Source organism: Scleropages formosus, chromosome 19 (genome assembly GCF_900964775.1).
Source record: "Scleropages formosus chromosome 19, fSclFor1.1, whole genome shotgun sequence".
Classification (NCBI taxonomy): Eukaryota; Metazoa; Chordata; class Actinopteri; order Osteoglossiformes; family Osteoglossidae; genus Scleropages; species Scleropages formosus.
This window is the reverse complement of record NC_041824.1, coordinates 11600450-11620156: the sequence shown is the minus strand read 5'-3', so window position 1 is coordinate 11620156 and position 19707 is coordinate 11600450. Positions and strand designations below refer to the sequence as shown.

Below are 19707 nucleotides of genomic sequence, written 5' to 3'. Positions count from 1 at the left end.
CTTTTGTGGTATATCCAGGTGACATGTTTACCCTGCAAGCATTGCACATACATTGTTGTCGGTGGATCGACTCTAGGCAGGTCGTTCAGGGTCAGGAAGACTTTCCTGGTTAACATACAGGAGAGCCATCCTTTGGCTTCCTGCTCCCCAATGTGCAACTTCAATCCCTAATTGGCACTGCTTGGCAGTAGGATGCGAAGGGGGCCGAGCCTGCTGCTTTTGAGCCTGGACTTCAGATTCGTGGCTCATCATTAGCGCACCAACCGCCCCCCATTGCATCATCAGGAGGAGCTGCAGAGCACTAGATGTGCAGCTCAGAGTCTGGGACTGTGCTGTGGCCCCACTAATCTCATGTTCCCCACAGAGGATGGGTCTCATCACTGCTTTTCCTTATGGAATAATGTGGCAGGGAAATTCACCTAGAACCCACTAATAAGGGATGCTGTTTTTAAGATTTCCGCTACAAATAGTATTTTGTCTTACTGTCTGGAGGACACTAAAGCAACCTCGATTTAAATATCCTGCCATTTTCTCCCAGAATGCTCCTCTCCATTCTGGTGAGACTACAATGCAGCTTGACCTTTGAAAGTGGCATTATGGGAGTGAGCAAGCTTTTTCATCTCAGAGTTAGGCTCTCATTTTCGGCTTGCGTCAGTCACTGATTCTGAACGATAAGGATGGAAAGACCATGGAAGACCGCACTCGCTGTGCTAGCCCCTGACATCGTTATGACCTTAGACTGCTGAGAGGAGGGTGCCTGGGGGCCTTGTGCGAGTGAGTGCAGAGCTGATGGGAGGAGGTGTCTCACTCAGTTGGAGAGTCGCAGGATCGTCAGGTGTAATCCCTGCATTGCTGGCGAATGTTTTCACATCCCATGATCAAGGTGTTTTAGTTCAAACCTACCATCTTCCAACAAATTGCACTTACATTTAGCTGGCGCTTTTTGTCAAAGCAACTCACAGTGTTAAGATACTTACAGTCATTTACCCACTTATACACCCAGGCAATTTCTACTGGTGTAATTTAGGGAAAACACCTTTCTGAAGGGTACAGCAGCAGAAGGTGGGATTCAATCACCCGCAATCTCCAAGTCCAAAGGCAGCAGCTTTAACCATTACCATTAAGCTGTTACACATGCTACAGCTATTGCTGAGTAAACGTCAGGGTTAGGGACCGAAATGCTGTTGGTAACTGCACTTGTCTGCTAGCTATGTGATTTGATGACACTTCCCATTCTATGAGGTCCTCTGACCATTTTAGCTAAACTGTTGGGAAAAGGAAATATATTGTTATTTTAGTCTTAATTTGTTCAAACAACACATTACGCATTAAAAATAAGCACAAAATAAGCAAAAATAAGCATAAGTGTTCTAAATGAATTGAAAGAACCCTAAATATTTGTGGTACGCAGCAGTGCACACAAATGCACCCCCCACCCTCCCAGATTATCAACCATTCTTGATTAAGCACTGAGAGTCAGGTGCAGCCATAGTACTTGGTGGACTGATTAAGGACAGGAATCGTCACATTGCAGAGCTCCGACTGCTATTGATTCGATTGCTGCCAAAAACTCTTCTTTTGTGATCTCGTGCATGTTTGCTGGTCAGTTTGTTTTATGTTTTTCATAAAATACTCCGCACTAAGTCCACCCCATACCCCTGATGCCTAACCTCCTCCTGAACGCAGCATGCCCTGCTCTCTGGCAGGTCTGGGGTTCAAGTCCTGCTTGGGGTGCCTTGTGATGGACTGGCATCCTGTCCTGGGTGTGTCCCCTCCCCCTCCAGCCTTATGCCCTGTGTTGCTGGATTAGGCTCAGGTTTGCTGTGACCCTGCTTGGGACAAGTTGTGTGTGAATTTCTTGCCTTTGTCCATATTGTCATGTGATTCAGAACACACACTTAAGCATAAAATGTACATATTATACACTACAGCAGAAAATATAAAGATGAGTGATGTATGTATTTATTTTACAATTAATTTCACCATATTTTTATTTCCCCTCACGAAAAACAGAGAAACGGGAATGCCTTACTTTCTTTAAGACTGGATGGCATGGCTGTCTTACAGAGCCTGGGTAGTGCGAGAGGACATGGGTTCGATCTCTGCTCAGTCTGTGTGGAGTTTGTGTGTTCTTCCTATGTCTGTATGGGTTTTTTCTGGGTGCTCTGGTTTCCTCCCACAGTCCAAAGACATGCTGATCAGGTAGATTGGTGACTCTAAGCCACCCATAGTGTGTGAGTGACAGAGAGTGTGTTCCACTGATGTATGGATGAGTGACCCATTATAAGTAGTGTATCTAGCAGTGTAAGTCACCATGGTGAATAAGGTGTGTGGGCTGATAACACTACATAGAGTTTGTTGGAAGTTGCTTTGGAGGAAAGCATCTGCTAAATGAAGTAAAGTTAGGCATGTGTTGTAATGTATATTTTAGCTCAGTATTTGCAAAATAATGAATTTCATTATTTATTCATGGTCAGCTTGTAAAAGCACACATTTGTAAGCTTTGACATCTTCACAGAGGTCAGTATTATTAGTTGGTCCCACAGATGTGAGCATTAACACCAATTTAAGAGTGCAGTAAAGTAAATGGGGGACATGGTGGCACAGCTGGCTTGGCCTAGTCCTGCTCTGTGGTGGGTGTGGGGTTTGAGCCCTGCTTGGGGTGCCTTGGGATGGGCTGGTGTCCTCTCTGGGGTGTGTCCCCTCCAGCTTTGTGCCCTGTGTTGCCGGGTTAGGCTCAAGTTTGCCGGGACAAGTAGTTTGAGCCTGTGTGAGTAAAGTAAGTGTTTGTGAACCCAGCCCAAAAAATGGGACAGTTGTTAAAGTGCACCATTATTGATTGCATATGGAGTTCACCAGTTAGTTTCCAAGGATGTGTGCAGAGATCTCATCTGACTTTGGTCACATGAGCAAATTATTCTCTTCAAATTTAACATCCTGACACGTTAATAATGTAAATGGCACAATGCTCTCAATTTATGTTTAAGGATAGAGGTATGTAGTACTTGTTGCTGCTGGTATCATCATGTTGACACACCCCTTGCTCTTTGCACGAATGTGTGTAACAAAGTTATAATATCCATTTGACGGCTCTCGCTCAGACGCCTCGATTTTTCAAATTTAAGGTAATGCCACTCCAGGGCCTCACTCAATGTCCCAAGGGGCCAGATGAGCCCATTACTGTTTTTCTTTTTTTTTGCGGGGCGGGAGCGAGCCTGGTTGTCGGCTGACACTCCCATCGACCTGTGTGAAAAATCACCGATTCCTCCAATGCAGCCGTGGGGAAAAAGGTTCTCTTTTCATGTGGGGGAATCATCTGATATATACCAAGTGCCATCTTTGGCTGGTGGGGATGTTCTTTGCTCTCTCAGAGTCACCGAACAGGATGTGCCCCTATAAATTAGACAAGCGGTGTATGTGCCCAGGTGGGGGGTGTGGTAGTGCAGTGGGTTGGATTGGATTGGATCCTACTCTCCAGTAGGTCTGGGGTTTGAGTCCTGCTTGGGGTGCCTTGTGAAGAACTGGCATCCCATCCTGGGTGTGTTCCCTCCCCCTCCAGCCTTACACCCTGTGCGTTGCCAGGCCAGGCTCTGACTTCCCCATAGGGGACAAGCAGTTTCAGACTGTATGTATATATACCTTTTCTCCATGGTACAGGGTCCATATGAAATACATATGTTGCATCACTCAGTAAAGGGCTGAATTAAATGGGTCTCAGTTCTTACATTTGAAACAGATTTCTCTTTATTTTTTCCCTGCTATGGCTTTATGAAATGATATGTTCATTTCAATTAATTTCTACACCACAAAGTCCCGGGAAGGGTGGGCAGGCTTTGGTTTCTCTTCTGTTTCTTTGGACTGAGAGTCTTTTTTTTTTTTTTTTTGGCCTCTCCCCAGTTGCCAGATGATTTACTTATACAGTTTACAAACCATTATCTCCGTTGGTTTTTATTCTTCACTTCTGTATCAATAGTGCTCATTTGCTCCATGTTCTGCATCTTCAGAAAAGCTCTTTATGAAACTGTATACTGTTGTATACCACATTATATGAAACAAAGTACACGATTATATTTTAAACTACAATCTTATTTCCAATTTCATTTCTAAATTAGGAGAGTTGGTAGCGTGGGGAGGGGGGTAGTGGTGCGGTGGGTTGGACCAGGTCCTACTTTCCAGTGGGGCTGTGGTTCAAGTCCCACTTGGGGTGCCTTGCAAGGGAGTGTGTGTGTGTAATGTAGTGTAGTGGTTAGAGGTGCTGTGTTTGGACCCCCCAGGTTGCAGGTTCATTCTCCACCTCCAGTTATAGTACTCTTAAACAAAGTACTTACCCTAAAAATTGCACCAGTAAAATTACACAGCTGTATAAATATATAAATACCTTAACATTGTAAGGTGCTTTGAAGAACAGCATCAGCTAAATGAATAAAACAGTTTTCTCTGGCTTTTTCTCTTCTGTAACACTCACTTTTTCAGTTGCCAGACATTGTAATAAAAGTAATTGCAATTTCAATAAAATCACAAACTGAATGTTCTGGAAATAAAACACTGCCACTTATATACAGATAAGAAATGTGGTGCCTCCTGGCAGTGCAGCTACCACACACACACATATTTATATATTTATCATCTGAACCACTTGTCCCAATAGGGGTCACGGGGAGCCAGAGCCTAACCCAACAACACAGGGCATAAGGCTAGAGGGGGATGGCACACACCCAGGATGGGACACCAGTCCATTGTGAGGCACCCCAAGCAGGACTCAAACCCCAGACCCACCAGAGAGCAGGACCCGGTCCAACCCACTGCACCACCACGCCCCTGCACCACTGCACCCCCCTACAGCTACCAGCCAGTGTTATTTATTGTTGATGGACGGGTCAGTGTTAGATGTCACGACGAAATGATAGGACTTAACATCATAATAAATAAAACACAACACATAACATAATAAGGTTAAAGGGACAGCCATCGTTAAGTCAGGGTCATTGTAAGTCATACATTGTCATCGAGGACCTCCTGTACTCAGTTAATGCTTTATTGGACTTGCAGTGCATGTCAGTGAAGCTTTACAGCATTGAGGCTGTCTTTTTCTCTGGAAAATGCTGGATCTAGACTTCAGAGTGTGGGAGGGAACACTGGCGAGCCCTTCGCCTCCAGACGGCGTAGGCGTCTTATGTCCGAACGAGAGGCCACAGCGTCTGGGGCCATCTCCAACACAACACTTTCTAATCATGTGGGAATAATCCAAATGGATCTGGGGGCTAAGAAATAGCAGCCTGTACTGTAACGCACCGAAAGCTCAGTACCAAAAGCATGAAGCCATCACTAGTCAGAGCCATGTCCCATTATGGTTCAGACCATCGAGCGTCTTCGTTCTCTTGAAACATCTAAATGGCAACATCTAGTTTTCTGTAGAGCCCAGGTACTCACTTGCACTCCTCCTCACCTGTCAGACTAAGAGAAGGCAACATACTGCAGTGTGTTTTCTTTGTCGAGGATTTATTTAGCGCTGCCCAATCATCTGACGAGCCGTTTATAGGCATCAGCCGAAATCCTATTTGTTTAATGAATGACAGGTGCTGTTATTTTACATGCAGCAACCCGCTGTGGATGGCATGTTTAGATGTCATTCACACAATCACATAAATGCTCCCCCTACAAGGTTGTATAATCCTTACAAAAGACAAGCAGGCAGTGTGTAGATTGTTAGTGTGTGTGCTGGGTTGTGGCAATAGTGCTGCAAAGACAGTGAGCGCAGTGACAGTTGAAACTGGCACTGGACAGCGTCATCTGCTGGTTGCTTTGAGAAGGTAACCCTTTGTGGACTTGTCAGGTAAAAGACCAGAAGGGCAGCACATGTATTGAAACAATGCTTTGAGGTCACAGCAATTATATAATGCTCATTTGATCTGTTGAATGGCTTGTTCTGGAGTTTTCCTTCAAATCAGCAGAAGTACAGGGCGTTGGGATCTGATGTGTGTATGTGGATAGCACATGGCATCTTGTCAAAGGCAGCTTCTGACAGCAGCACAAGTGATGTGTTCACAGCAGTTTGTCCCTTTGCACTGTCACGGTAGCGCAGCGCACAGCGTTAGATCCCAGATGCAGCCGCAGGGACCCTCAGGGCTCGGTGCCGTTGCTCAGCCAGGGCTTCGGGCTTCTCTCAAGGCCTCCAGGAGCATTGTGTTCCCGGTGAAACCGGAAGTGACAGAAAGGGAGCGAGTGCCTGGATTTCCTTCCGCAACGGTGGGACACCTACTTTATCTCCTGACCTTTGCTGTTCCCAGTAAACCATACTAATGGCACATTGCATTATTTTTAAAAGTTCCTATTTTTTTTTTTTTTTTTTTTTTAAATTTCATTCTCAAATAATTGAGAATTCCAGTGATCTAATGACATTCAAAGTTAGATATAGAACACACACACACACACACACACATTTTCAGAACCGCTTGTCCCATACGGGGTCACGGGGAACCGGAGCCAACCCGGCAACACAGGGCGTAAGGCCGGAGGGGGAAGGGGACACGCCCAGGACGGGACGCCAGTCCGTCGCAAGGCACCCCAAGCAGGACTCGAACCCCAGACCCACCAGAGAGCAGGACTGCGGTCCAACCCACTGCGCCACCGCACCCCCCTGTCAGATATAGAACATTTCCATTAAATAAAATTTCCCAAGTATTAGCTATTAATACTGGGATGTTTCAGGGTCTGGGGTTTGAGTCCTGCTTGGGGTGCCTTGCGATGGACTGGCGTCTTGTCCTGGGTGTGTCCCCTCCCCTTTCAGCCTTACGCCCTGTGTTGCAGGGTTAGGCTCCGGTTTGCTGCAACCCCGCTCGGGACACGCGGTGTGTTTGTGTGTGTGTTTGTGTTTCTCAGCTCATGGAAAATTTGCTTATATTTTATGTTGCACTTTATGTTTATTCCATGTTACGGAAGACAACATGGATCATGGATGTCACAGCTAATAAAAAGCTTAAACGACAAGCAATAGAAAAACAACTAAGAGACAAGCTGGTGGCCGGAGTGCATCTCTTGCAATTTTGCTGTTTAGATTTAGGCCAAGCCATCAGGTGACAGTGCTATCGAACATAGGCTTCTGGTGGTGTAGTATTGAAATGATGTGGATAAATAGTCCCATAAACAATCTTTCCAAGTATACGCATACAAATATTCAGTTTTTCAAAACATAATTTTTATTTAATTCTAAATATTGCAAATCAGTGATGACTATATAATTAGAATTATGTTTTTTTTCTAAATATGTGTTATATAATATTTTTTTAAAGTAGTGGGCGGTGGTGTGGTGGGTTGGACTGAGTCCTGCTCTCCAGTGGGTCTGGGGTTCAAGTCCTGCTTGGGGTGCCTTGTGACAGACTGCTGTCTTGGGTGTCTCCTCCCCCTCTAGCCCTATGCCCTGAGTTGCTGGGTAGGCTCTGGTTCCCTGTGATCCTGTATGGGACAAGTGGTTCAGAAGGTGTGTGTGTGGGTTTTTTTTTTTTTTTTCTATTATTATTTATTTATTTATTTATTTATTTATTACATATTTAAAAATCGAGATGGCCCCCCATTTTTAAAAATGCCCATTAGCGGCTGTTGGACAATTTGTTGCTCAACACCCTCATCCTTAATTCACAGGGTAACCGTAACCCTGAGGATGTCCACCCTCATGAGAGATGGGCCTACCGTAAACCACATGCTTGTAAACAGACCATTATACTATGTGTTCTTCCAGCCCAATCACTGTACATTCATATTAATCAGATGGTTATGAATATAATAGTTGGAAAACAGACTGCTCTGTGGTTCAGGAGCTAGACTAGTAGTAAGATCTCATATGGTACTTATTTAAAATTCTTCAAATAAATTTCATATTTTGAAAGTGTGTAATGTACAATGGCTGTGGGACGGTACATTGGTTAAAGACATTTTTATTCTGGAGGTACACACACATTTTCTGAACTGCTTGTCCCATCGGGGGTCACGGGAAACCGGAGCCTACCCAGCAACACAGGGCGTAAGGCCGGAGGGAGAGGAGACACACCCAGGATGGGAACACCAGTCTATCGCAAGGCACCCTAAGCGGGACTCAAACCCCAGACCCACTGGAGAGCAGGACCTGGTCCAACCCACTGCACCACCGCACCCCTATTCTGGAGGTATTATTTGGAAAATACTTTCAATAAAACCATTAGTTAGGCAAAAACTTTGGTAATAAGGCTTGAACAAATATTTACAAAAATACTTAAATAAATCTAACAAAGACCTCAGATAATGTTTTATACCAAAAAAAGGCCGTCAACATATATATATATATATATATATATATATATATATATGGTGGTATGAGACAAATTGACTGTACTCAGGAGTACTGTGTCTGCATCCAGTTCTCTGAGATGTACGTCGCTTTGGAGAAAAGTGTCAGCTAGATGGATGAATGTAAACGAATAAATGTACATGATTAGCAATAATTACTCCTTTTCCAGCTGACAAGCAACATACTTGCATTTACATTTATTCAGTTGGTTCATTTATTAATGCAGTTGACGCTTTTCTCCAAAGCAACTTACAGTGTTAAGGTTTTTGCAATTATTTGCCCATTCGTACAGCTGGGTAATTGTACTGGAGCAGCTTTTAGGGTAAGTACCTAGCTAAGAGTACTTCAAGGGTACATTTACTTAAAATGTTGGGTATGATTCACAATAAATGTATTAATAAATTTAATTAAATTTTACATTTACAGGGAAGGGTACTCTTGTTATAGGGTATAAGAATTCGATTTGAAGTAAAAACAACACTACCCGCCTCAAAAACAAAGATTGCATTGGCCGGGAATCGAACCCGGGCCTCCCGCGTGGCAGGCGAGAATTCTACCACTGAACCACCAATGCAATTATGTAGATAAGTTTCTGTGACTCCGTTCATATTAAGAATGTGAGTTAAATTAGGGTTGAGTGATAAGGTTTTTTTTGCTTAATTATTAGAGCTTGAAGTAATTTCAGCAAAAAGTAATTAAAACTGTTCGACGAGGAAATGATTTCATACTAAGATGTTTGTCAACATGTCACCAGCAGATGGCAGGAGCACTTTTTTGTGTGCTCTACGCTGAGCGCGTGCGAGACACGTGAGAACGTGGCGTGACGCAATACGCACCGCGAGCCTGTTCGTAAGTCACCGTTATCGATCAGGACTCGGCAAACGGAAAGATAAAGCTCTTACAGTGGTATAAAGAAACCGGGAAATGTCCGTATCCTGAGAAATATGTCACTCAACAATACAAAGAGTTATTAGATAAATGAGGTCCGAATAATAATATAATAGTGCAATAAATAATCTTAACAAAGTCATTTACATGATAATTATCATAAGTATAACTGTAGTGGGTAGGAAGCCACTAACCTGTTCTCTGAAAGTTCTTGGGTCAAATCCTACTCTTGCTGCCTTGATCAAAGTGCTTACCCTGAATTACTCCAAAAAGAATTCCCTGATGTTTAAATGCGAGAAAAATTTTACACAACTTAAAATAGAAAAACAGCATTGTAAGTCACTTAGGACATAGGCATTTAGGTGTATAATATAAATAAAGTCAGATATCTGAATATCTAGAACGAGAACATTCAAAGGTAAATTGTGCTGGTTTTATGAATGACAGCAATACCTTTCGTTGGCCGTTGGAGACTTAATTCCCTCACAGTTATGACTAATCGTGCAGTGAGGATACGTGGACACAGATGTCCTCGTGCGTCACATCAATGAGTAGAGAGGGAGGGAGAGTGTGCAGATTGTCAAGTTCCAGTCTCTCGGCATTACTAAATGACAATATTATAGGTAATCATATTTCCCTTTCCTCATCCCGGGGCCACTGAGTCTAGTTATCAGGGCAGAGCTTAGGAGCGGTAGCATAAAGTAGAAAACGAGGTTTAACACAGCTTAGAATTACGTAAATTGCCAGCTCTCCAAAAAAAAAAAAGGTGCTTAAATGTCATGTTTAGGTTTTAATTTAATGAGTATTTCATTTTGAGAGTCAGAATTTGAAATTTAAAAGAAAACAAAGTGTGCAGCCAGTTGGAACTCTGGACTCCTTGGATGGGATGGGGGGGTTCAGTGCCCAGCAGTGGAAAACAAAGTACAAGCCAGGAATATCTCCATGGTACTGCAGCCCATTGGACCCAGAACCGCCACAGTGAAAAAACATCACATTTCTGTGAATGGGTCTTCTTTTTTATGCAACAGCAACATAAAAAACATGTTATATAAACATCCACTCACATAACAGAGGAATCCAGCATTCATGACGTATAACTGAGGTTAATTGTTATATATCCTAATGCATATGTCCTATGCAAGTTAGAATGCAGATTGATTGATCGATTGATTAAATTATTACATGTCCTAGCAGAAGAAATGAACTCCCTTGGGTCACTCATATATTGTTGTGCGGAAGAACATTCAGATACAGACCAGGGTGACACTGAAAGAACTGAGGATAACATAAGTCCCCACACGTTGTTGGAAAGAGTATTTGAGTGTGTTCAATTCCTCTTACTTATATTTCTGTTAACATCCCAGGCAGTAGTGTTAAAAGGGAATAAATCATATGTCCATAATAGAGTACAACAGAAGTGAATGGATCTTTTGCTCCAAGAATCGCTGCGAGTCTCTAATTTGCAGAACTCACAAACGGGGGTACAGAAATGCTAGTCTTCCAGGGACATTGAGACAGCTAGAGGGGTCACCTTGGATGATGCTGAACAAAGCATATCTTACAGGAGAAAAAATACCGTTGCTACCTTTAATTGCTAGGGTACATGATGTGGAAAGGTGGCGTCATGGGCAGCTGGGCTGCGGGTTCCAGTGTGGACAGGCAACTAATGATAATACATGGAGGGGCAGATGCAACATGGACATATATTTAAAGATATTAATGCACAATCGTATAAATACATGTACAATATGTATATGTGTTTACAATAATAATTCCTCACAAGAGTTGGGTACTTGCTCCTCGAAACTGCTCCATGTTATATGAGCTGTGAAAGACGAGTCTTTCTTATTGAATGCAGCCTTTTTCCTGGGAGTGAGACAGAGAATGAGCTCTGGTGCTGCGATGGAATTTAATGATCATGTGTTTTGCCACGTGACACCGAGCACCGCAGAGCACTTGAGGGCGAATCGCAGCAAGTGAGCAAACATGGAAACTGTGGCATTTCCTGCATGAGCTAAAAAATTTTTAAAAATGCCAGTGAATGAATGCTCTGCATCCATCTCTCACACACACACAGACATACACTCACACTCATACCCTAGAGTGTGACCAGCAGCTGCCAGCTCCATCTGCTCAGCACAATAAGGTCCTCAGAAAGCGATGGACCACAGCGAGGAGTAGAAGCATCACATTCACTGCTGAGGTAATCGCCTGTACTATACCATCGCCATGCCTTATCATGACAGAGTGAAGTACATTGCTGTCCCTTGTACTGTACCCTCATGTGGCCTGTACTGTAACATTACCATACTTGACCATTACAGACTAAGGTACCCTGCTGTAGTCTGTTTGTACCATCCATGGCTCACGGCAGGGTGCAAAGACAGTCTTAATGAAATATACTATAGTAAAATGGCTGAGTGAGGATGAAGCAGTTTATGATTTAGAATTATAAATATAGACAGTGCAGTGACAAACACATATGTAAGCTGCGGTACCACAGTATAGTACATTGGGGGGGTGAGAGGTCTCTCCCAGCACCAAGAGCTCGATGCAGCTCCTCACACCTCATCTTATTGCGAGTCTGGCAGAGAGGGAGAGGCCAGTGGGACCAGCAGCCCTGCAGGAACACGTTTGATGTCACACTGCCAACTCACCACCCACTGCTGCTGCCTTTGGACCCACGGTCATAGGTTTGATTCCCACCTCCGGCTGTAGTACCCTTGAGCAAGGTACTTACCCTAAATTGCTCCAGGGAAAAATTACCCAGCTGTATAAATGGGTAAATGTAAGTAACTTAACACTGTAAGTCACTTTGGGGGAAAAAGTGTCAAGTCTGTGTAAAAATCACAGGGAATGCAAGTTAGAAACTCGGAGTCATAAACTGAAATGTTTTCTTATCTGTGCTGAGGACTACACTGAAGAACGAAATGTTGAAATGAGCTGTCTTACCTTGGAATATTCTCCTTAGGCATTTGGAACTTGGGAGCAAGTGTTAAAGCTACTGTCTTTGGGCTCTAAAGTTGTGAGTTCCAGTCCCACTTCCCACTGTTGTACCCTTAAGGAACTTACCTTGAGTTACTCCAGCAAAATACTACCCATCTGTATAAATGGGTAAATAACTACAAGCTGCTTTGGAGAAAAGCTTCAGCTAAATGAATAAATGTATAATAACAGAGTGGGCACATTCTGACATGGTGTAACCTGTGGTGGGAAAAAAAACTGAGTCAGAAATAGCGCTGCTCTGAACTTGGGTGGTGATACACACCAACCCTATAATGATCTGGGAACCTGCTGTTGGTTGTCAACAGATGGCTGGCCCCATTCTTGCCACCTGCCATCACACACACTCACAATAACCACTTATTTGTCATTAAGCCCTGCCTGTCCTATCTGCACACTGCACTGGCAGAGAAATGTAAATGTGTGTGTTCAGTAGCCTGAATGTTACACTATGGATGGCTGCTAATCAGAGACACTATGCTTTGTTGTGTCGTACTTCACTCTCTCTTTTATAAATGCATGTAGAGTGAGTCCTCTGCAGAAAACCTCTCTCCAGAAAATATCTGATCATGAGGGCATTAAAATATTCTCCCTGTCTGTGGAATGCTGGGAAATGGGCCCTTTTGCCAGAAATATAGGTCCGTTGATTTTTTAAAATGCACACCTCAACATTCTAAATTCTAACGTTTATTTGGGAATTATGCAGAGGACACTGAGTCTTTTCAGGCACTCATACTCTCACTGAATTTATTCTGAGGACCACAGCTCTTGTGTAATCTGTATGCGTGAACACAGGGCACAGTTTGTAGAAGGAATATGTGGAGTTTCATATGAGCCCATGTCACACCTGGGATTTGGGAAGACATGGCAAAATGGTAAAGTGGACCAGGATTTGGATATTTGGAGTCTAGGGATGACCACAGTCACCAGACCAAAAGCCCACAGTAAACGAAGAGAGCAGTTCATATGCACAGACCTAAGGACATCAAGGGTCTGGAAAATTCCTTTATGGATGGCACTGATCATTTTGGAAACCATTGTATATATATGTCTTAATATAAAGTACAATACCAGTCTAAAGTTAGAGTGCACCTTGGACTAACCCTAACCTTTTGGATCTGAAGGCTTGCTGGGCAGCATGGTGGTACAGCAAGTAGTTCTGCTGTCTCACAGTGCCTGGGTGGTGTGAGAAGACGTGGGTTTGATCGCTGCTCAATCTGTGTGATGTTTGCATGTTCTCCCCTTGGCTGTGTGGGTTTCCTCCTGCAGTCCAAAGACATGCTGTTCAGGTTCACCCATAGTGTGTGAGTGATAGTGTGTTTCACTGATATATGGATGAGTGACCCAGTGTATGTAGTGTACAGTACTAGCATTGTAAGCCACCATGGTGAATAAGGTATGGGTTGATAACACTACATAGTGTTTGCTGGAAGTAGTTTTGGAGAAAAGCATTTGCTAAATGAGTAAATGTAATGCTGGATTGCTAACTGTCTATAGCTTAACACTGCATGTTGCATCAGAGAAAAGCATCAGCTAAATGAAATAATGTAAATGTAATCCAGAGCAGCCCAGGTAAGACTTGAATAGGACAAATTGAAAAGTGGAGTGAAAGTAAAGCAACCTGAAACTGTCCTGCATCTCTGGAAACTGCTGCAGATTGCTGGGGAGAAATGCTGATTAATTTTCTACTTAAACTTATTGACCTAATGCATTGTGGAAAAAAATGGCTACCAGCAACCGTACTCAAACTTCTGGTTAGTACTGCATATAGGGAAGGTACCTATAAGAGAGACATATATTATACATGACATGACATACATTATACAGGGACAGCTAGTAGTGTAGTGGTTAGCACTGTTGTCTTTGGAGCCAAAGGTCACAGGTTTAAATCTCACATCTGGCTGTAGTACCCTTCAACAAGGTACTTACCCTACAATGCTACACTAAAATTATTCAACTGTATAAATGGGTAAATAATTGTAAGTACACCAACATTGTAAGCTGATTGGGAGAAAAGCATCAGGTAAATGTGTGGTTTTTGCATATTTTTTTAATGTACTGTATTTTAATATTAACCGGGAGAAACATTTTATATTTGACAGTACATGACCTTTTTTGTTATTCAAGAGGTTAAAGATAGTGTGACTACACCGAGGCCCACGCTACAAGATAGGGGCCTCGAGTGAGTATAGCATAGCCCGCTGTGTGATTTACTGGCTTCATAAAGAAGCAGCTCTTGCTTGCTTTCACGGGCCCAGAGTGCCGCCAGTTCCGTCAGAGACGTGCGTCACAGAGGCGACAAAAGGAAATGAATCTCAGCAAAAATAAAGTTTATGGTTTTAACACACCCTGGTGCTGCACGAAAAGTGGTTTGTCATAAAGATCTTAGTTATAATCTTGTCTGATGCTGATTTTTTCTTTTTTAACACTTTCTGGCTGGCAGCAGTTTAAACTTTGACCCATTTCTACTGGTTCTGAATGTGGAGATTCTCACACACACACACACACACACACATCATCTGAACCACTTGTCCCATACGGGATCACAGGGAGCCGGAGCCTAACCCGGCAACACAGGGCGTAAGGGACACACCCAGGACGGGACACCAGTCCGTCACAAGGCACCCCAAGCAGGACTTGAACCCCAGACCCACCAAAGAGCAGGACCCAGTCCAACCCACTGCACCACCGCACCCCCAAACTGACACTCAGCTTATAGTTATTCATTCATTGTGCAGCTCGAAATCCGCTTAGCGCACAGAGAACTAACCACTTTGTCATTGCACAAGGAAAAGACGGTCAGGGAGCAGCCTAGCCACTTCAGCATCATAATATATATGGCTTGAGTGCAGTGTTCTGTGAATGTAGAGTTCCACAGGGTAGAGACTGCTTTCTTCTAATGCCAGCACTGGACAGATATGAATAATATTTTAAAACAGTTTTATTAGGGAAGCAACAAAATGCAAACTTTTAGAAAAAAAGCCAAAACTGTAATCTTTGTATTTTTTTTCCCTTCCAATCCCTACATTTCCAATTACATCAATCTTTAAACCTCAGCCATGAAATGTAAATCACAGCCTAAATATCAGATTCTGTCATTTTACAGAGAATAATATTACATAATATGAATTCATGATGGTTATGGAATTTAAATATTTGGGTCTGAACAGTGAAGCTTTGACCTGCCACTAAAGGGAAACTTATGTTCCACTCTTGTGAAAGTTACTGATCCTTAACTGCATAATATGAAGAACATGTGTGTATCTTACATGTCTTTGGATGAAAGTGTAAGCTCAGCGCTGGCTTAGGATGTGCCAGCATCTTTAAAAGTGCACCGAAATTTTAAAGTCAAAGGAAGGATAGAACACTGACCGAGGACACTGGGATCAGAGTAAGTGTCATGATGTGATTGCTTCCAAAGTCTGTGTCTTAGGCCAGTGCCAAATCCCCTGCAGGGAGCCCCCCCCCCCCACCTCCTTTTAACCTGGACTCACTGCTGAGACACATGAGGAAACCTTCCCGCAGCGACCAAGGGGATCTGGAGTGGCACGTTGGCGCAGCAGTATGACAGGCGTCCGTGGCAGCAGGCAAGACTTCCATCAGCCACTGCCTCGAGCGCTTGGAAAAATGAGCAAAAAAATTACAGAGCAGTAGGTTGAGAAGAGCCATCCTAAAAATGAGCTGTGAAAGTACTCTTTCTGCTCCCTGCCAGCCAAATCACAGGTCCATCACATTGTTTATTTGCTTAACGGATGCTTTTTAGCAAAGTAACTGTTAATACCTGTGTTTTTTCAGCCAAATAAGCCATATAGCCAGACTTTTACTGCAGACCTCACTGCATGTGATTATCACATCATTTTATCATAAATATGTTTCAGCAGTTGGTCTCTGACCAAGATTCTGAGTGGTAAAAAGTATCTCAGGCTAGTGATCCTAAATCCTGAACCAAGCCAAAACATCACGGTTCTATCTGGGATTTGCTTCTGGAGAGTCATACCTCAGATGCCCTACTGCTGTCCAAGGTTGGATGACCCAGCAGCAGAAGAGGCAACAGTGATTAGAATATCTCACGCAGCGTCATTACGCAGATTCTCTAAAATATCATTTTGGAAACAGTTCATTTCCTGACTGAGATAATAGGCTGCCATTAAGCATAAAGTATAACACGTTCTTTCAATGCAGCCTACTAACATTTTTGTTTCCACTGATGTAAAATACAATTGGTGCTTAGGGATGTTTTCTAAGTGCCTTTTGACTTGTTTTCAGTGTAACTCCCCAGAGGGGCAAGAATCACCATATCAACTTGCAAAACAAGGAGACACATTTTGCATTCAAGATGAAGCCACATGCAATTAGGAAGTGGGAGGAACGTCTTCTGATTCCCAACAAATGTGCTTCTGCGAAGATACGATGGCACAGCGATCGGTTTTGATTTTGAGACAATGGAAGAGCACATGGGGAAGAGTGATACCCACACACGGTCAACTGGTTCACAGACTGCGGGTTCCTCTTTTTTACATCTCCATTAATGCTCACCTTTGCTACACTTTGGTGCAAGAAAAGCCAAAGAAACACCTCGACACCAACCACTGAGGATAACAGGGTGACATGTATTTTACCACTCCTGTTTTCGAGCTGTTGCCTCTGCTTAACCACCACCTACATTGTGTGGCTAAAAGGTAAAAGGTGTTCTAATGAAAAACAAATGATTACTTTGTCATTTGGAAAACAAAAATCCCAAAAAGGGTCTTTGTTTTGTTTACATTTGTTTGGTTTTCGGGGGGGTTAAGAACAAATGCCTAAGTGTCACATTATAACAAAGTCATTTTGGAGCAATAAGAATGGATGACACAGGAATGTGTAGCAAGGCCTCTTTACCCTCTCGCTATGTTCCGGTCCAATCTGACCCATTCATAAATGTTATCTATCATAAATATGATTTCTTCATCTGATTGCCATTCATGAAATCCTCTGCACTCTGTATCTGAACACATAACGTCAATGTTCATCAGCTTCACTGAATTTTATGCTTTATTCACATTTTGTTCACCTGTTATGTGTTTGGTCAGATCTGACCATAGGAAATAGATATGATGATGTGAATACTATAATCAAGAGCAAAGAGTATCAAATGTAGAAGTCAGGAGTTCAGTGACATAAGTGGTATCGTTTCCAGTAAATGGGTCTATAGATGATAAATTCCAAAAAAGAAGTGTAGCACTTTTGATGACTAGGACTGAAATTGTTTCAAAGGTATAACACAATACTGGCAATCATCTATGTTTTGTTGTTTTTTACAAAATATTACATAATGGGCCACCCGATTCTGGACGGCAACACCAAAAATGTAAAGTTGTCTCAAAAACAACCCACAGACAAATGACAATACAGTCTGGGAGTAAATGCAAAAGTACAGGGATTAATATGTGACATGACAGAATGTTTTCTTCATAAAACAAATTGGAGAACAAGAAGTGATTTTGCCCAGTCATTGAGAAGGACTCTGTGTTGCTGTTTTCTCTCCATGGCATGAGTGGCTGAGACACGTTGCCCCCGAAAGGCTGTAGGACCAAACACCCTGTTGTAGAGCCAGATTGACAGAGAAGGTCAGAGGAACTAAAACATCTGTGCCGGGAGCCCCTGAGCTTCTTGGGCTGATCAAATAAACAGACCCAGGGGCCCCTGGAGTGGGCCTGAAATGACAGGCTTCAGCGAGCGTTGTGGCTTCTTGGCACCAGCTTCCGCCGGGTCTCGTAAACACGCTAGCAAGTGACTGTGGAAGTCGAAGGCCAGCTGTGTTTACACCACGAGCTCTCCGCCTCACTGTGTCCCAGAGAGATCTGAGTCAAGATGACAAATGTCTCTGAAAAAAAGCTGCCAGTGGCAGAAGTCAAAAGGTATACATTCCACGAATTTACTATAGTACTACCCTGTAACATTTGTTTGTACTTCTACTGCTTTTACAGTGCATTGCTTTTAATTACTTCAATGTACTTTTGCCCAAAGATAATAATCAATGTACTACTTCTACATTTACACATACTCTCAGAGTTTGTCACAAAATATATCTTTTCACAGAAATTCAGCTGTGTGTACAACAACAGGAACTAGAACTGGTAAAGTTTTGGTCACAAATCCAGCTCTTTCATTATAGGACCATTTGCCATAGTTTTAACGCTAATTTGTGTGCCCTTTCCTTATGAAGTCTTTTACGGTAACACTGTAAAAAAGTCACATTTTATCACAATCTAAAGTTGAATGGCTACAATGGTCTGCCATCCTATACAGGGTGTACTCTTCCTAGCCTTGCACCATGCTTCTAGGATTGATGATGGTCCACTGCGACCATGACTTGGACAAGTGGTTAATGAAAGTGAGTCAGTAACGTTCAGTGGTCTGATCAATTCCTCTTTATATTTTTAGACAATTATCTGCACTCTGTGAGTATCCAAACATGTCTCACGTCCGCCAAAATGCATGACAAATAATGGCAACAATTGTGGCTTGTTAAAATTTAGATGCCGAGCTGTGCCTTACTTGTACAGTACGGCTTTCCTTAGTGTGTGCTTTTAAAATAAAATACAACTGTAAGTGAGGATTAAACAAATGACTCTGTCCCAAAACCTCAGCCAAAACAGAGAACTCCACTGCTGCCTTGAAGAGACCTTTGATGTCTCAGAAATAAGTTTGGAGCTAATCTCACAGGCGTCAAAAGAGGTTGCCTCCAAATGCTCATCTAAAACACAATTACTTCACTGTGGGGTCATCTGTATTCTGGATATATGAGTCTCATTTCTTAGGCTGTTGCTGGAGCAGAAAGACAAATTTGCTGATTACCTCATCATTTTCATTCAAACCAACGTAGTGTCATTCTATTAGCACCAGGCTGACAAGGATACGCATGGGCCTCAGATGCTGGAACCCAATATGAACTCCTCTGCTTGAAATAATAAAACACTTTGAGGGCGTGGGGGGGGGGGGGGAGTGCAGTACTTAATCCACCTGCCTAACACATCAGCCAAATGTCTCATAACCAAAATGATACATTAGGATTGTTGGAAAAGTCACCAATGTGCACCATGGTGCAACAGGCTTCATCTGTTGGGCTGTAAGAAAAACTGAAGAAATGCAAACCCAGTCTGCTGCATAGGATGTAATACCTACATTATTTTTATATATATATTATACATACACAGTGCTGCTTGAAAGTATGTGAACCTCATGTCCATTAGTTTTACCATGAAGTGGTTATTTAATGAGAACCAGTCATTCTCATGGGACATAATAGGTGTGTGTGTAACAACCAATTCCTTATGTTGCTTTAGAGGAAATCATGTGTGTAGTAGAAATACGGAAGTAGTGCAGGTATAAAAATAAGTGAACTTCAAGTGGCATTGGTTAAACTAAGTAGGTAAGTAGTATCAGGTGTGTAAATCATAATCCTTTATTTATTTTATGAGTTTATTGAAACATTTGGATTTTATAAGTTTATTTCA

At 42.7% G+C, this 19707-nt stretch overlaps 1 protein-coding gene and 1 non-coding gene across 2 annotated transcripts in view; one reads left to right on the top strand and one right to left on the bottom strand.

The window, feature by feature from the left end:
* The window catches only part of phactr1 (phosphatase and actin regulator 1), a 74530-nt gene that overhangs the window by 21814 nt on the left and 33009 nt on the right, over positions 1-19707 (top strand). The gene's annotated exons all lie outside the window — the stretch shown is intronic.
* trnag-gcc (transfer RNA glycine (anticodon GCC)) lies at positions 8824-8894 on the bottom strand. The gene has a single exon. It is a non-coding gene; the product is annotated as a tRNA-Gly (tRNA).